The following is a 15186-nucleotide window of genomic DNA, read 5'->3' as shown; positions in this document are numbered from 1 at the left end:
ACTCAAATATTTTTTAAATGATTAAGCCAAAACCAAAAACCGTTGTGCCCCGTTCTCCCCTACTGCGCAAAACTCTTACATATTTTATAATTTTTTTTCTTTGTACAGTACCTTAAAAAGAGAGGAAAAATAAATATTGTGATGGTTATTAAAACAAAGCTGGTGGTGGCCAAAAACGTTTACTGTATATTACTCTTTATAAATTTATTTATATATATACACTGTAAAAAATAGCTGTAATTATGCAGCTGGTTGCCAGTAACTTACTGTAGAAAATAAAGACAGAAAATGTTTCATGTTCATTTAACTTTGAACAAACTGTTTCCAGTAAATAACATAAATGTAAAATCTACATTAAGTTACTGGCAACCAGCTGCCAGTAATACTGTAATTTCTACAGATTTTTTTTACAGTGTATTGATTATTTTTTATTAATTTATTTATCTATTAATTTACAGTATATTACTGTTTTGGTTTTCTCTCATTTATCCCATTGTAGCCTTTGACCCTTATAAGATTTGCATTTATCCATGATGTTTCAAGAGGTTATTCTTATTCCTGCTCTTTTGAGGGTTTTGATGCGTCAATAGTCGGAGAAGCTTTTTATAATTAATGTTTCTTTTTTTACAAAAGGGACTTTGTGGCCCAATTAGGTGGGACAACCTGGCGCACAGATATCTGATGATTGGTCAACTCCAGCATTGGTATGCATCCCTCATATCTGCCCAGTATACAGGCCTATTGTTGGACAGTTGTTGAAACTGCCGGTGCTTCACAAAGAGGTGAAACATAGCACTTTCCTGCCCAAAGGGTGCTGCCTCCCAATGATTAAAGATTAAAAATGCAAGACATACACATAATTACAAAAAACTAATTATTTCCCTGAAAATGAATTAAAATAGTGCCTCCACAGGGGATTTGAGTCTAATTATTTCATTTAACTGTAAAAAAAGGCCCTTGGGGATATTTTTGGCTCTTACCTTTAATTTCAGTTGTTCTTTCCTTCTCCCCCTTGTTCTTTCTCTTTATATTGAAAAATGGGAAATATGATTATGATGATAAAATCACTGCGAACTTTGAACATTCAAATGTAAAAGTATAAATCCTTCTTATCAAAGCAACCTGTCTCTATAACAATCTGGCCTATGTTGCAAACCTTTATGCGGATGATAAAAAATAAATACCATACTGTTGCCGTACTGTATTATATGTAAATAGTACATTAGGGCAATTCAACTCCTTTATTTCATATTAAATCAAATGTACATGTTGTAAAACAGCTAATCTATGTATTCAGGATTACTTCAAGAGCAGGTGTGTTTCATTAGGGTTGAAACTAAGCTATGCAATTCATTGGCCCTCCAGGGCTGGTGTTGAATAGCCCTGCAGTACATTATTTCGCTCGGTAATGTGAGCTGCCAAAACAAAACAAACCTGCACAGGGATGCAAACTGCACTGCCAATACGGCCAGTGATGATGCTAATCATATGTTTATGATGTGGTGTTTTATCACCTGGTCACCACGGTGGCTTGTTAAAGGACAAATGAGTCTTAATAATACAGATTCCCTCCATGACTCCGCAGGGTCCCGTGCAACAAAGCTGGTTGTTGGATTTGGTGGATCGGGGAGCGGATTGATTACCCGCAGAGTCTCGTTCTGCCAGCATGTCTGCAGGGTCCACTCGAGCCCTCCACTCCAATCCCTTTATTCATCACGGCTCTGCTGCTGGAGGTGGCAGTGGACAGCAGTACATCAGGACAATAGACAGGACTGCACTTGGGCCATTCTGTATACAGTACTTGTTTGGTAGTGTCACTTCTTTATAAAAAATTATGCTTGGGGAAACCCTTATGGCAAACATCGGGAATATATTGGCACAAATTGTATATTAGCAGCATATTTGCCACACAAAAAAACTATTTATTTTTTAATTTAAAGGTGCAGTGTGAGACTTTTAGATGGATCTCTCGACATAAATGCAATTTACACAACTATATTATCAGTTGTGTATATAATGAACTGTATTGTTTTTATCTACATACACCGCAAGTCCCCTTATATGGGAGTCACCGTCATGTTTCTACAGTAGCCCTAAAAGGACAAACTTAAGCCTGGAATACACTGCAGGATTTTTTTTAGGATCGTTTAAACTTGGGTACGACAAGCATGTAGATGATGATGACACAGAAGCTTCGACAAGTTTGCGCAATTTCACCAGCATGCGCTAGTGGTAAACAAATACCAGTATGCAGGTCATAGCAGCAAACACACTGTGTGGTGATCAAGCTGAATCGTTGGCTATCTTTGGACGCAAGACCGGGAAAACGGCCATCTTGAACCTGACACACAAAAAAACTGTAAACTGTGTCTCACTGTACGACGTAGGACCACCGATAAAAAGCAACGATCACAGAAATCGCGACGATTGTTTCACGATGGCAATCTTTCATCTGGGACAGCCAAAAATCGTGCAGTGTATCCGGGGCTTTATTCAGAGAGCGTTGCATCCCTACATTGTCTCAGACGATGATATGTTTGTTCTGTTGCAGCTACTGTAGCTTCTCTTTGCGTTTCAAATTTGAGTTTGGTTGCAATTCGCAGTCTCACCACTAGATGCTGCTGAAAAACCCGTTAAAATTGTACTCTTGCTTTGTTAATCAGGAGACTTTATAATTCTCAACTGTGGAGTTGGGACAAATGCATAAAATAATAAAAATATTACGAACCGCATTAGATAATTTAAAGAGTTTGGTTCCACAAATGAGACATTTTGTTTATGTTTATATTGTCTTTTATTGTGCTACTCAGCTGTATTTTTTTAAGTTATGAAGGCTATAACCAAAACAAACCAACTTCAGTTTGATTAATATTAATTGGAATCACTGATCTATATAAATTACTGGATTTGCGCATAAAACGCTTAATGTAACAGCGAGAGGTGAAGCCAGTGCATAGTTTGAGTGGCCATCTTGGTATACCCAACCAGCAGAGGCAGAGCAGAGCATTGACTTCCATTCAAAATCATGATCTAAATTCACCCGGTTTACAGCGGAGGATAAGGGATTTATAAAAAACTTTAAGGTGAGTGACATTAAGTATTTTGACAGTAAGCTGCACGGTCAGCGTTATTTCTTTGAATAAGTTTAGGTAACTTTTAAAGATTACATAATTACAAAACCAGCAAATTATTGCATGCACATACGGTAAAAAGCATGATTATTTATTTGGATTTCAGAATGAGCACGTTTCTGAAAATCCAATACTAAATATTCTCCAGTCTGTCCGCTAATCTGATACTGTAATGAAGTTTAATGTATAATAACTTACTGTTCAAAAAGCAAAATGTACAACATTCAGTAAATAAATATATACATGCTTAGGACGTTTGCGTTGTAATAATGTACAGGGAGACTTCAGATATGAAAACGGAGACTAGTAAAGTGATGTTTCATCATTAAAATCTGATAAAGTCCATTGATTTAGTAGAAAGTTTGGGCATACCAACATGGCGGCGTGGAATGCACAATCTCGCTTTGGAACCAAACTCTTTATTTGGTTTTAATTATTAAAATCTCAATCTGTTGACTGCAGATAGCATGTGTGTGAGAAACTATTTACAGTATGCATATTTTGAGACATTATTGTGAATTTCTTATATAGATTGTGATTTACTGTTGCTCAGGAGAAAAATCTGAAAAGTAGGAGATAAACCCCAAATTTTCATTTAATCTTATTTCTATCTAGAAGAAGCAATTGACATACAGTATTGAAGAGATGTTTTACATGATTTTGTATGGCAAGAGGAATAAAAAACGGTAATTTTGCAGTACGGATCTCCCCTGTCCAAATCAGTATAAGTGCGCTTGTGTTCGAGGCAGCTTCCAGTCTCCCTGCTATTTTAAGCTAAAACCGAGTCCCTTGATTCCCCAAGTATGTCTCCTGGCTGGGCAGGAGTGTGTGATAGTTTGACTTAGCGGATGTAGCGTGATGATTATGCTCATAACAGGCGCTTACGCTACATGAAAGGCTGTGAACTGTAAGAATAGTGACGGCGATGATGGGTTGATGTCATGGTCCCACTGTGAACTGTACTCCCACTCAGACACCTCACACCAAACTCGCGTTGACATCCATACACCCTGTCACTTAAGGCCCCGGGGTGATGGCACCACGTTCCCTATTATGAGGATCCCTCAGGATACTGCGCTTTATTTCCCATGAAGTGGGAACATACTGATAGCACATTGACAGTGCAATTAGCAACTTCAGATTCAGACCTCCATTCCTAAAACAAAAAACTTTGGTGTCGTATAATAGAAAATGATTCAAAGTAATAAACTCCATGATGTCGCTGGCATTTTCATTTCGCCGTGATGGAATTTTGAGATGCTCGCGGTAATGTCTTATAAAATATGGGGTGATATTTATTCTCATAACCAGAGGAACATTATAGGATTTGATTTGAAGGTGATGTCTTCGTTGTGAGGAAGTGCTGTGTGATGATGCAATTCTTCAGGAAACAGTGTAGGGTTCTTTACTCTCGTTGCTTGGTCTTTCTCGCTTTTGCTACAGCTCTCTATTACTGACCTCTGTCTTCCTATTTCTCTGCTCATTAAATCACTATGCTAGAGGAGGCCCGGTCCAGCCTACCTTGCCTCCAGACGGCCACATTCTGATTCATGGCAGTGAGATGGTAAAAAACACAAAGCAAAGGAGGATATGGTTGACGTCTACACAGGTGCTTAACTTTGGCAAAATGGTTCATATCCAGCATGCAGGTGAAGTGGCATTATTTACCGTTCTTTTAATCTCATCTTATAGTGCATTTCTGTCAGAAAAGCTGCCACTGGGATGGTACCTTTCAAAAAGGTATATACCATGCATTCAACGTTTTATTTAACTTTCTCCTTTCTTCAAACAAATATCAGCTCAGTTCTTGTAACAGCAATTTCAGTCAGTCTTTCCACTGTGGATATGCCAGTCTAAGCTCTTTGTGGTCACCTCAGCATGTTTTCGGTGCATTTTCTGTGCATTTTCTGTTGGAGACGGCTGCAAGTGATGAAAGAGGAGAGAGAGCTCTCTGAGATCCTCTGGACGCTTCAGTCAGCGTCTCAGCAGGCCTGATGGAGACTATTGAGAACTCCGCCAGCTTTTTTAGGTCCCTTTGAACAGGTGCTTTTCTCCCAGAGCTGCTGGCTTTTCTTTGGATCTCCAAACACAAAGGGCTGCTATATCCTATACATTTAGGACCCCCCTTCCCCTTGTTTGTGTGTAGACACACACATGCACTTATGAGCACACATGGAAGCAAAAGCACAAACGCACACGCTTTGGGGATTCTTTTAGAGGGACTTTCTTTTGCACCTGTTTATTTGTTCTATTTCCTTTTTTACCCCCTCGATATATATGAGTGGATTTAACTCACCCGAAACAGCGTGGGTGAATTGGAGAGGCAAAATATCCTCTGGGTTCTCTCTCTCTCTCTCTCTCTATCTTAAAGATTCCTCTGGATCTCATGATTTATGCATGAGGTTGAGGCGTGATTCATCTTGGCATGGGGAGAGAAGATGTCCTTTGTCTTCTGCTCTGTTGGCCAGTAAGAGGTTTCCTGAGGTCTGGAGAAAGGGGTTCCAAGTTCTGCTGGACTTAAAAACAGAAGTGTGGAGGTGTGGGAGTCTGCCCCACAGTAATAACCCAACTGGAACTGCTTCAGTGTTAATGCTAGAGCCAGATTGCGAGAGAGACACCATGCAAACAAATAAACAAACAACCCTAGACTGTCAGATACGCAGCAAGAAGCCTTAATCTAATTACTGCTTAAACAAGACCCTGATGGGAAATATAAAGATCAGCTAATCGAAAAAATTGGAGATGTCTCACATCACACTGTTTTGATGCCAAAAATATAGTTAGTAGAATTAAAGTGTTACCAGATTTGTCCCGACCAGACTTGATTTTTGGATGACACATGGGAATTAAAACGATGATGTTAATTGAAACAATAAAATAGCATGAAATCCTAAATTAATAGCATGCTTTGAAAAATCCTTTATTGGTCTGATGACTATTAATGGATATACAGGGTATGTGGAATTTATGAATAGATGCTTTCATCAGCAGCAACATACATAAACGACTTTTGTGGCCCAAACTTAACTCTCAGTAGACTTACAGACCACAGAGTAGATTATTTCTCATAACTAGGAAAATAAATAACAACTAAATTAGTTCAAATCACAGTCAAAGCATCAAATACTACAGTGAGGTAATGGTACCATGTAAAATAACGTATAGAATGTTAGCTACAGATCCTTGAATTCTTGCCTGGCCACCAAACCTTTCTTCACACAGGAGTGATCCATGCTTGCCATCTACACTGGTCCGTAGGAAACCAAAACATTTAAATTTTCGCTAAAGACTCTAGTTAAGCCACTAGCCAGGCCAATAAACAATTACAGACCGGAAGTTAACTTCAGGCCAGGCACGTAACCGTAACAACACACTTGCTGTCTGCTTATTGTATATAATGTAGTTATGTGTAATTAGTGTTTCTTCTAAAAGGGCACTTTTGGTGCCGATAACCTAATAGAATAAAAATGCAAAGTAAAACAAATTAATTTACTTTTACAAACAATATTCATTCATGGATATACATCACAAAAATCCATTTAACACTTTTGGGGGGAAAAGTATAATTTATATAGAGATATTTTTATAGATTCATAATTATTTTGCAATAGATATTCACTTTAAAAACAAACGGTGCTAAATAGCACTAAAAGGGGTTTACTGGCTCGTAATCGGAACCAGTTTAAGTGCTATATAGCACCTATGTAGTACCTTTGTAGCACATGTGTAGAACCATATTGTGCTATAAATAACTATATCTGGTGCCATAGTGGTGCTGTATCAACCTGTTTGGTTCTTCATAGGAGCTTTACAGGTATAGCACTAAAAATGGTTCCCTTACAGTATGATAACAAGCTTTTAGTGTTATTTAGCACAATTTTTTTTAGAGTGTTGAATTGGTTATTTCACCTTTTAGATTTAAAATATAATAATTCCAGTTTTTATTGTAGAATTTATTTAAGTTTAAGAATAAAAAAGGAAAACAAATCATATTTAAAGTCAAGAAGTTAAATTATGATAAAGTAAGATTTGAATGCGGCCTTCATATATAAAAGAAAAAAGTTTCAATCTGTTATTTTTAAGTAATATCAGCTTCGTCGACATTGTAATTGAAAAAACACCCTTACATGTGGGATTTATACAGTATATACAAAGTATTGCATGTATATGTACATATGTGTACAGCTAAATATTATCATACAGCATATCATTAATAGAACTGTATATATTAAGAACTTGGTTACAAAACGCAATAAACGACATTTAAAAAAAACTAGTTACTGCTAATCTAATATCCGCTGTGTTATTCTGTTATCTTTTCTCCCTTTTTCCCAAAACGCGATAAACGCCAGTACTTCTTCTCTGCAGAATGCAATAAATCCGCTCAACAAATCACAGTGCACCATTCAATGCTGATCGCTGTCAAAAAAGTTTAGTGACGACGTCCCAAGGATGACAGCAGCAATGACAGTGTTCTTTATATGACAAAGTAAGTGTTTTGATTAATGCCATTTATGTTTATTTTTTTATTCAGTGTATACCACTAGTCAACTAAATGAATATAACATGGCAAAGATGAATGCACATTTATATATTGATTCAATAGATTTATAGCATTTTGAAAAAAAAAACTTTTATGGATTTATTGCATTTTGCAGAAAAAAATATCAGTTTTTATAATAAATCTTAGAAAATCAAATTATGGATTTTAATTTTTTATGTTATTATAACCTAAAGATGCTAAGTTTGTAACAGAAAATAGTGGTTTTCATCTTTTTCTTGGCATAGAAAACAAATTTTTACCTAGTCAAAATGGATTTATTGCATTTTGGAACCAAACTCTTCAAATGTTCTCAGTCTTTTTTTAACATTACAGGGTGTTTGGAGTTATGCTGAGTGGATAACAGCGTGTTCTTCCTAGAGGTTTCTTCCCTTTTCCCCTTCGCTCCATACTTCAAAAACACCAACACTCACATGTACCCATCCACAACCAAAAGAGCAAAATCTTGTCAAAGCAAGCAATGAGTGCAGATTACAGTTACTCGTCCGCCTTCACACCCTAAAGAGCGTGGTCATTCCTGAGGGGATCTGAGGCACCGGAACGTTTCACAAAGAGACACGGAAGCTGTTTGGGGAAAAGTCTAGTGGGGGTAAGCCGGTACAAAACTGCCAATTTCATACTACAAGTGTGGATTAAGTCTTTTCTTTTAAAAATGCTCAGAAATGCCCATGTTACAAATTGCATTCCTCTGACTGCAGCAGGGTGCGTTGGGCCTGTATTCAGATGCTCTTGTGCCTGGCAGTGCCCGGCCTGTGCCAGATTGTCTGCGGGCGGCAGCGTTTCTGTGTGCTTTGATTGTACGCCAGAGCGGCCCTCACAGGCTCTTGGCTTCCAGATCGCTCCCGCATCAGTACGCTGGCATGCCGTCCTCATATCAAAAATGACCCAATTAGTAGACATCGATGTGTTCTGACAGGCACTACCTGCTGCAGTGTTCTCTCTCACCCTCTCTCTCTCTCAGCGCTGTTCGCAACCCCCCTGCACGCTTTGAAAACGGCAAGAGGTGAAAATGTAGTTGTTTGTTTCCTTTATCCTACCTGTCTTAGTGTTGTCTACCCCTCCGCACCTCCCCACCCTTAGGGTAGTCTTTGAACAGTGGTTTGGGTGTCAGAGGCGCGGGCGCAGAAAGCAGTTTAACTAAAACTGTAGTGAGATGATTAGAGAATCGACTGACAGGAAACATTGTTCTCCCACTGACTGATTGTCAGGACTCATCTTGGCAACTGACAGCCGGAATGCTTCTACATTCCCACCTTCACGCCCTCCACCTACCCCCCCCATGGCTGTGAGCGCTCTGTGTGTGTGCATGTGTCTGCACGAGAGGGTATTTCATCGTCCCTCTTATGCATGCCTATCAAAACCTCTGCTTGAGCACTCAATCTTATGGGTGTGTGGGGAGGATTCGACAAAGATGGTGGTAGATTCATCAAACATTCATACATCACTCACCTCAGGAATCGGCGCTCGGTGAAGTACTACAGCAGATTCGCTTTGATTTCGCTGCTATCAGACGCCGTCCTGTCATTTCTCATGCGTCGCTCTCAGCTGTTTCCACTGACTTGAGATCGAACCGCCCTGCTGACGCAACAGGCAGTCGTATGAGTTATGCGTATAACAAATACAACAGCTCTGCTTTAATGAACGCCACCATTAGCAAAAAGATCTAACAAGACGTCTGGCTGGTACTGAATTTTTTTACCTTCTTTCAATCATACAGTTGGACTGTTCGCTTTTTAGTAACTTTGAAGAAATCTTTTCCACAGATTTCTTATATTGACCATGAATCAGAAATAAAGAGGGGGTAACAATGACTTATTTCACATAGACCACTGTAGGTCAAATATTTTGTAGATTTTTAGGGTAATTATTAGTATCAGTATACACTCACCTAAAGGATTATTAGGAAAACCTGTTCAATTTCTCATTAATGCAATTATCTAATCAACCAATCACATGGCAGTTGCTTCAATGCATTAAGGGGTGTGGTCCTGGTCAAGACAATCTCCTGAACTCCAAACTGAATGTCAGAATGGGAAAAAAGGTGATTTAAGCAATTTTGAGTCTGAGTATTTCACAATCTGCTCAGTTACTGGGATTTTCACGCACAACCATTTCTAGGATTTACAAAGAATGGTGTAAAAAGGGAAAAACATCCAGTATGCCACAGTCCTGTGGGCGAAAATGCCTTGTTGATGCTAGAGGTCAGAGGAGAATGGGCCGACTGATTCAAGCTGATAGAAGAGCAACTTTGACTGAAATAACCACTCGTTACAACCGAGGTATGCAGCAAAGCATTTGTGAAGCCACAACACGCACAACCTTGAGGCGGATGGGCTACAACAGCAGATGACCCTACCGGGTACCACTCATCTTCAATACAAAATGGAAAAAGAGGCTACAATTTGCACAAGCTCACCAAATTGGACAGTTAAAGAATGGAAAAATGTTACCTGGTCTGATTAGTCTCGATTTCAGTTGAGACATGAGTCAGATGGTAGAGCCAGAATTTGGCCTTGTTACCACTGTGCAGGCTGCTGCTGGTGGTGTAATGGTGTGGGGGATGTTTTCTTGGCACACTTTAGGCCCCTTAGTGCCAATTGGGCATCGTTTAAATGCCACGGCCTACCTGAGCATTGTTTCTGACCATGTCCATCCCTTTATGACCACCATGTACCCATCCTCTGATGGCTTCTTCCAGCAGGATAATGCACCATGTCACAAAGCTCAAATAATTTCAAATTGGTTTCTTGAACATGACAGTGAGTTCACTTTACTAAAATGGCACCCACAGTCACCAGATCTCAACCCAATAGAGCATCTTTGGGATGTGGTGGAACGGGAGCTTCATGCCCTGGATGTGCATCCCACAAATCTCCATCAACTGCAAGATGCTATCCTATCAATATGGGCCAACATTTCTAAAGAATGCTTGCAGCACCTTGTTGAATCAGAATTCAGGCAGTTCTGAAGGCGAAAGGGGGTCAAACACAGTATAAGGATGGTATAATAATCCTTAAGTGAGTGTATAATGATGGGAACATTATAAATGACGCATGAACCTCAATGGACTTGATGAGTTTTGCTAGCTAGTGGGACTGTCATGCTATAAACGTCTCACTTTAATATTGGGGGCAATGTAAGGTGAACAATCTCAGCAAAATTTGTAAACATCCAGCCTGATCTAACGTGAATTCATACAAATTATGAAAAGTTGGCTAATTCATATGAATTCTTACGAAGTGAATTGTACAAAAACATATGATTATCATAAAAAATAACAAAGGTATACATTTTTTACACTACGAAGAACCTTTTGTAAAACAAAAAGATTCTTCAGAAAAATCTTCAGAAAAAAAGCCAAAAATGGTTCTTCTGTGGCCTTGTGAAGCCCTTCCCCCATTTTTAAAGTGCACTGTACTTGTCTTTATTTCCTAAATTCAAGCAGCCTTTCCAAAAAAGCATGTACTGTTTCAATCTGTAATCCCTGTGACATATCCTCTTGACATAAGTCTCTTTCTCTACTGTATTTTATGCCTGCATGGATCCATCTGGGCAGCGAAAGTAATAGTACAGAATGTGGGTTCAGCAGCTGATGGCCGGTAGCTCCGAGCTGGTCAAAGTGGAGGCCTTGCAGGTATCTGCTTTCATGTTTCAGCAAGCTGCTCGGATTGAAAAACATTTGGCACTGACATTATTACCAGCTGGAGTGGGCATCGCTGCCATTTGAATGATCCCTAATGCCTCATCTGTCACACAAGACTCAAGTTAACACGCTTTGATTTCTCCCTTCGTTGGATGGAGCTCAGGAAAGATGTAAGTGAACATTAAGAGTTGCTCATGTGATAAAATCTCATGTGTAATTAGCCACAATAGAGGCTGTTATAGAACTTAGAAGCAGATGTTTGGCAGGAAAACATAGACGCTGGTACATAAACTAGGTATTTCCAGGTGAGGCAGCCAAGATATAGACCCGAGGCTAAACTCATTAAGAGTCTAGGGATAGGACTACTGTTTCCGGATCAGTTTCACAGATAGGATTCGGTAAGCAACACAAATTTGGTCAAGATCAATCTGATCCCAGATTTATCTCTATCACTTTTGAAAAAGCTTTTACAACTGTGAAAGTAAATTCCTGTAGGGTGGAGGAGGGTTTGGTAGCAGCTGTGTGTTTGTGCAGGTGTTTAAAGGTGGAGAACTCGGATGTGGCACTTGTCCACGGCGTGGCTTTCACCTATAACTACAGGCTACAGACAGCCCAATTCACCCCATTTTAGTTTGGTACTACTGTTAGTAATATAATAACATGCCTTAATTATCATACTAACATATAATAATTTCCTGTGTTATGATACAGAATTATGCAGACTGTTACAGATGACACCTGTGCTTGTGTATCCTGTACTGATCATTTTATGAGTTATGAGACGATTAGAATAGAAGAGGATGACAAACACAGCACAATAATATTAAAATGAAAGGTCACATAACACACAATTTTTTTGCTAATCTCATGTTAATCTTGAGTATTTATAGATTAGTATAACATCCTTCATATCTCCAAAGAGTCTTACATTTTATCAGATTTATAAAAGACAGATCAGCTGTACCGTTAACAAGCAAGCAACACACACAAAACATCCCACTATCTCTGGATTCACTTCATTTACATTTGTAGATCTTTAAGGGCGCACTCACATTATCCAAACCAAACCAAACCATGCCCCAGCGCGATTGTCACCCCTCCCTACTCCCTCAGGTGCACGCACTCACACTGTACTTTTTATCGATCCGAGTCCGGGCGCGCTTTCGTCATTAAGATGCGATTGTTTTGAAAAAAGCAGGAAGTAAAGCTCTCTCTTAACACTGGAACTCACCGTAATGATAAGTTTGTGTTTTTTATTCGGAGTCGTTTGGTGCGCGATTACAGACAGCCCTCTCATATGTCATCATATTGCTTAGTTGATCTGTCACGTGCGCAGCTCAGACATTCATGTAACCCCGCTGCGCGCATCAAAAGGTTTTTAGGGAGGCAGATGAAGGTGAGTGGTCGCGCAACTGACGTCTTCACCTTTTGAATCGCGCTCAGGCGCGATTGCGTTCACACCACAGCCTTCCGCGCCTGAGCCCAAGTGAACTGTGCTCCGGCCCACCTCTGCAACCCGGCCGCGGCGCGATTAAACAATCCGCGCCCGGGCGCGGAACGGAGCGATCACACTAGTCAAACAAACCAGGCTTTGGGGGTCAAACGCGGCCGAGCACGGTTTGGATAGTGTGAGTGCGCCCTAATGCAGTTTTACTTACCGTCTGCGACTGCCCCATTTAACAAAATCCAGTTTTCATCCAAATCCACTAGGGGTGTAAATTGGACCGTTCGTTGTGATATGATACAATATCGATTATCTCCCCCAGCTGTGCGATATTTGCAGATACATCCAACACTCAATGAAATTTCAAGGTGATTTGATAAATTTATCGATACTTTAATATTACGTGCCTAGTTAAGCAGTTACATTTTTACTCATGCATTTTTACTACATTTAACTCACAAATGCAACCAAAATATATGACATGAACGTTTTATTAAACTCTTTAAAAAAGGCACAATCACTGTCCCAACTGGGACATTTACAACAACAAACTTAGAAAAAATACACTTTTTAAATAAAAAAATATAAATAATGAGGGAAAAAATGTTACATAAAATCAAGCTTATGATGGCAATTGTTAAAGGCTTTCTTTCTAAATTCAAATATTTTCAAACCCACAATTTGCGTCCAATAGCAGTCACAACGTCTTGAATTCACTTAATGATACTAGCACACGAAAATAAACAAAATATCTCACCTCGTGGGGTTTTACTGATCCTAAGAAAGGTGAGAAATCAGCCCAAAACTACACGAGAGGAGCTGGTCAATGACCTGAAAAGAGCTGGGACCACCGTTTCCAAGGTTACTGTTGGTAATACACTAAGACGTCATGGTTTGAAATCATGCATGGCACGGAAGGTTCCCCTGCTTAAACCAGCACATGTCCAGGCCCGTCTTAAGTTTGCCAATGACCATTTGGATGATCCAGAGGAGTCATGGGAGAAAGTCATGGGGTCAGATGAGAACAAAATATAACTTTTTGGTCATAATTCCACTAAACGTGTTTGGAGGAAGAAGAATGATGAGTACCATCCCAAGAACACCATCCCTACTGTGAAGCATGGGGGTGGTAGCATCATGCTTTGGGAATGTTTTTCTGCACATGGGACAGGGCGACTGCACTGTATTAAGGGAGAGGATGAACGGGGCAATGTATTGCGAGATTTCGGGGAACAACCTCCTTCCCTCAGTTTGAGTATTGAAGATGGGTCGAGACTGGGTCTTTCAACATGACAATGACCCGAAGCACACAGCCAGGATAACCAAGGAATGGCTCTGTAAGAAGCATATCAAAGTTCTGGCGTGGCCTTGCCAGTCTTCAGACCTAAACCCAATAGAGAATCTTTGGAGGGAGCTCAAACTCTGTGTTTCTAAGCGACAGGCCAGAAATCTGACTGATCTAGAGAAGATCTGTGTGGAGGAGTGGGTGCAAACCTGGTGAAAAATTACAGGAAACGTTTGACCTCTGTAATTGGAAACAAAAGCTACTGTACCAAATAGAAACATTGATTTTCTCAGGTGTTCAAATACTTATTTGCAGCTGAATCATACAAATAAATAGTAATAAAATCATACATTGTGATTTCTGGATTTATTTTAGATTCTGTCTCTCACAGTGGACAAGCAACTACGATGACAATTTCAAACCCCTCCATGATTTCTAAGTGGGAGAACTTGCAAAATAGCAGGGTGTTCAAATACTTATTTTCCTCACTGTATATATACACACACGTATATAAGTATATTATATTAGTGCAACCAAATGCAACAACCAGACATTTTGATGTGCTTGGAAACCGTTTTGATAAACTTTCTGAGTTGCTAACACATTAGAACCACTGGGGAACAACACCACTTCCATTGCTAAAATGTGCGCAGGCTATTTGATCACGTGGGCTGTAAAAGTGTCTATATTTATCAATAATGTTATACAAATACAATGTTGGTCGCTTTTTAACATTCTCATAAAACAAATACCTGAAGTGACTTGCAATACCAGACAGATTTTCTATTTTGTGACCCTCAGGCTTATTTCCTGCTATTTTTGTGAAGACGATATTTCAAACCCTAAAACAAAGCAACTATGAAGGTAGAAAGAAGCTTTTTAAGGGCATTGTTTATCTGCGAGTAAAACAGCTTCGGAGAACCGAGGCTAATTTGTACACTTTGCCACATTTTGCCTGCAAGAAGATTGCTTTAAAAAAGATTTTCCAGCTTTTACCATTATCTTTTGATATATGTCAGACTTGCAGGTGCTTTACCATGGCCTGAGGGAAGAGGAGGTGTTTTAGATAAAAAACGGGTTATTACTGTGTGACAGAGATTCAACGGGACCTGCAGGTCAGGA

The sequence above is a fragment of the Paramisgurnus dabryanus genome, chromosome 13, assembly GCF_030506205.2.
Source record: "Paramisgurnus dabryanus chromosome 13, PD_genome_1.1, whole genome shotgun sequence".
In the NCBI taxonomy this organism is placed as follows: domain Eukaryota; kingdom Metazoa; phylum Chordata; class Actinopteri; order Cypriniformes; family Cobitidae; genus Paramisgurnus; species Paramisgurnus dabryanus.
Note: the sequence above shows the minus strand (reverse complement) of the source record.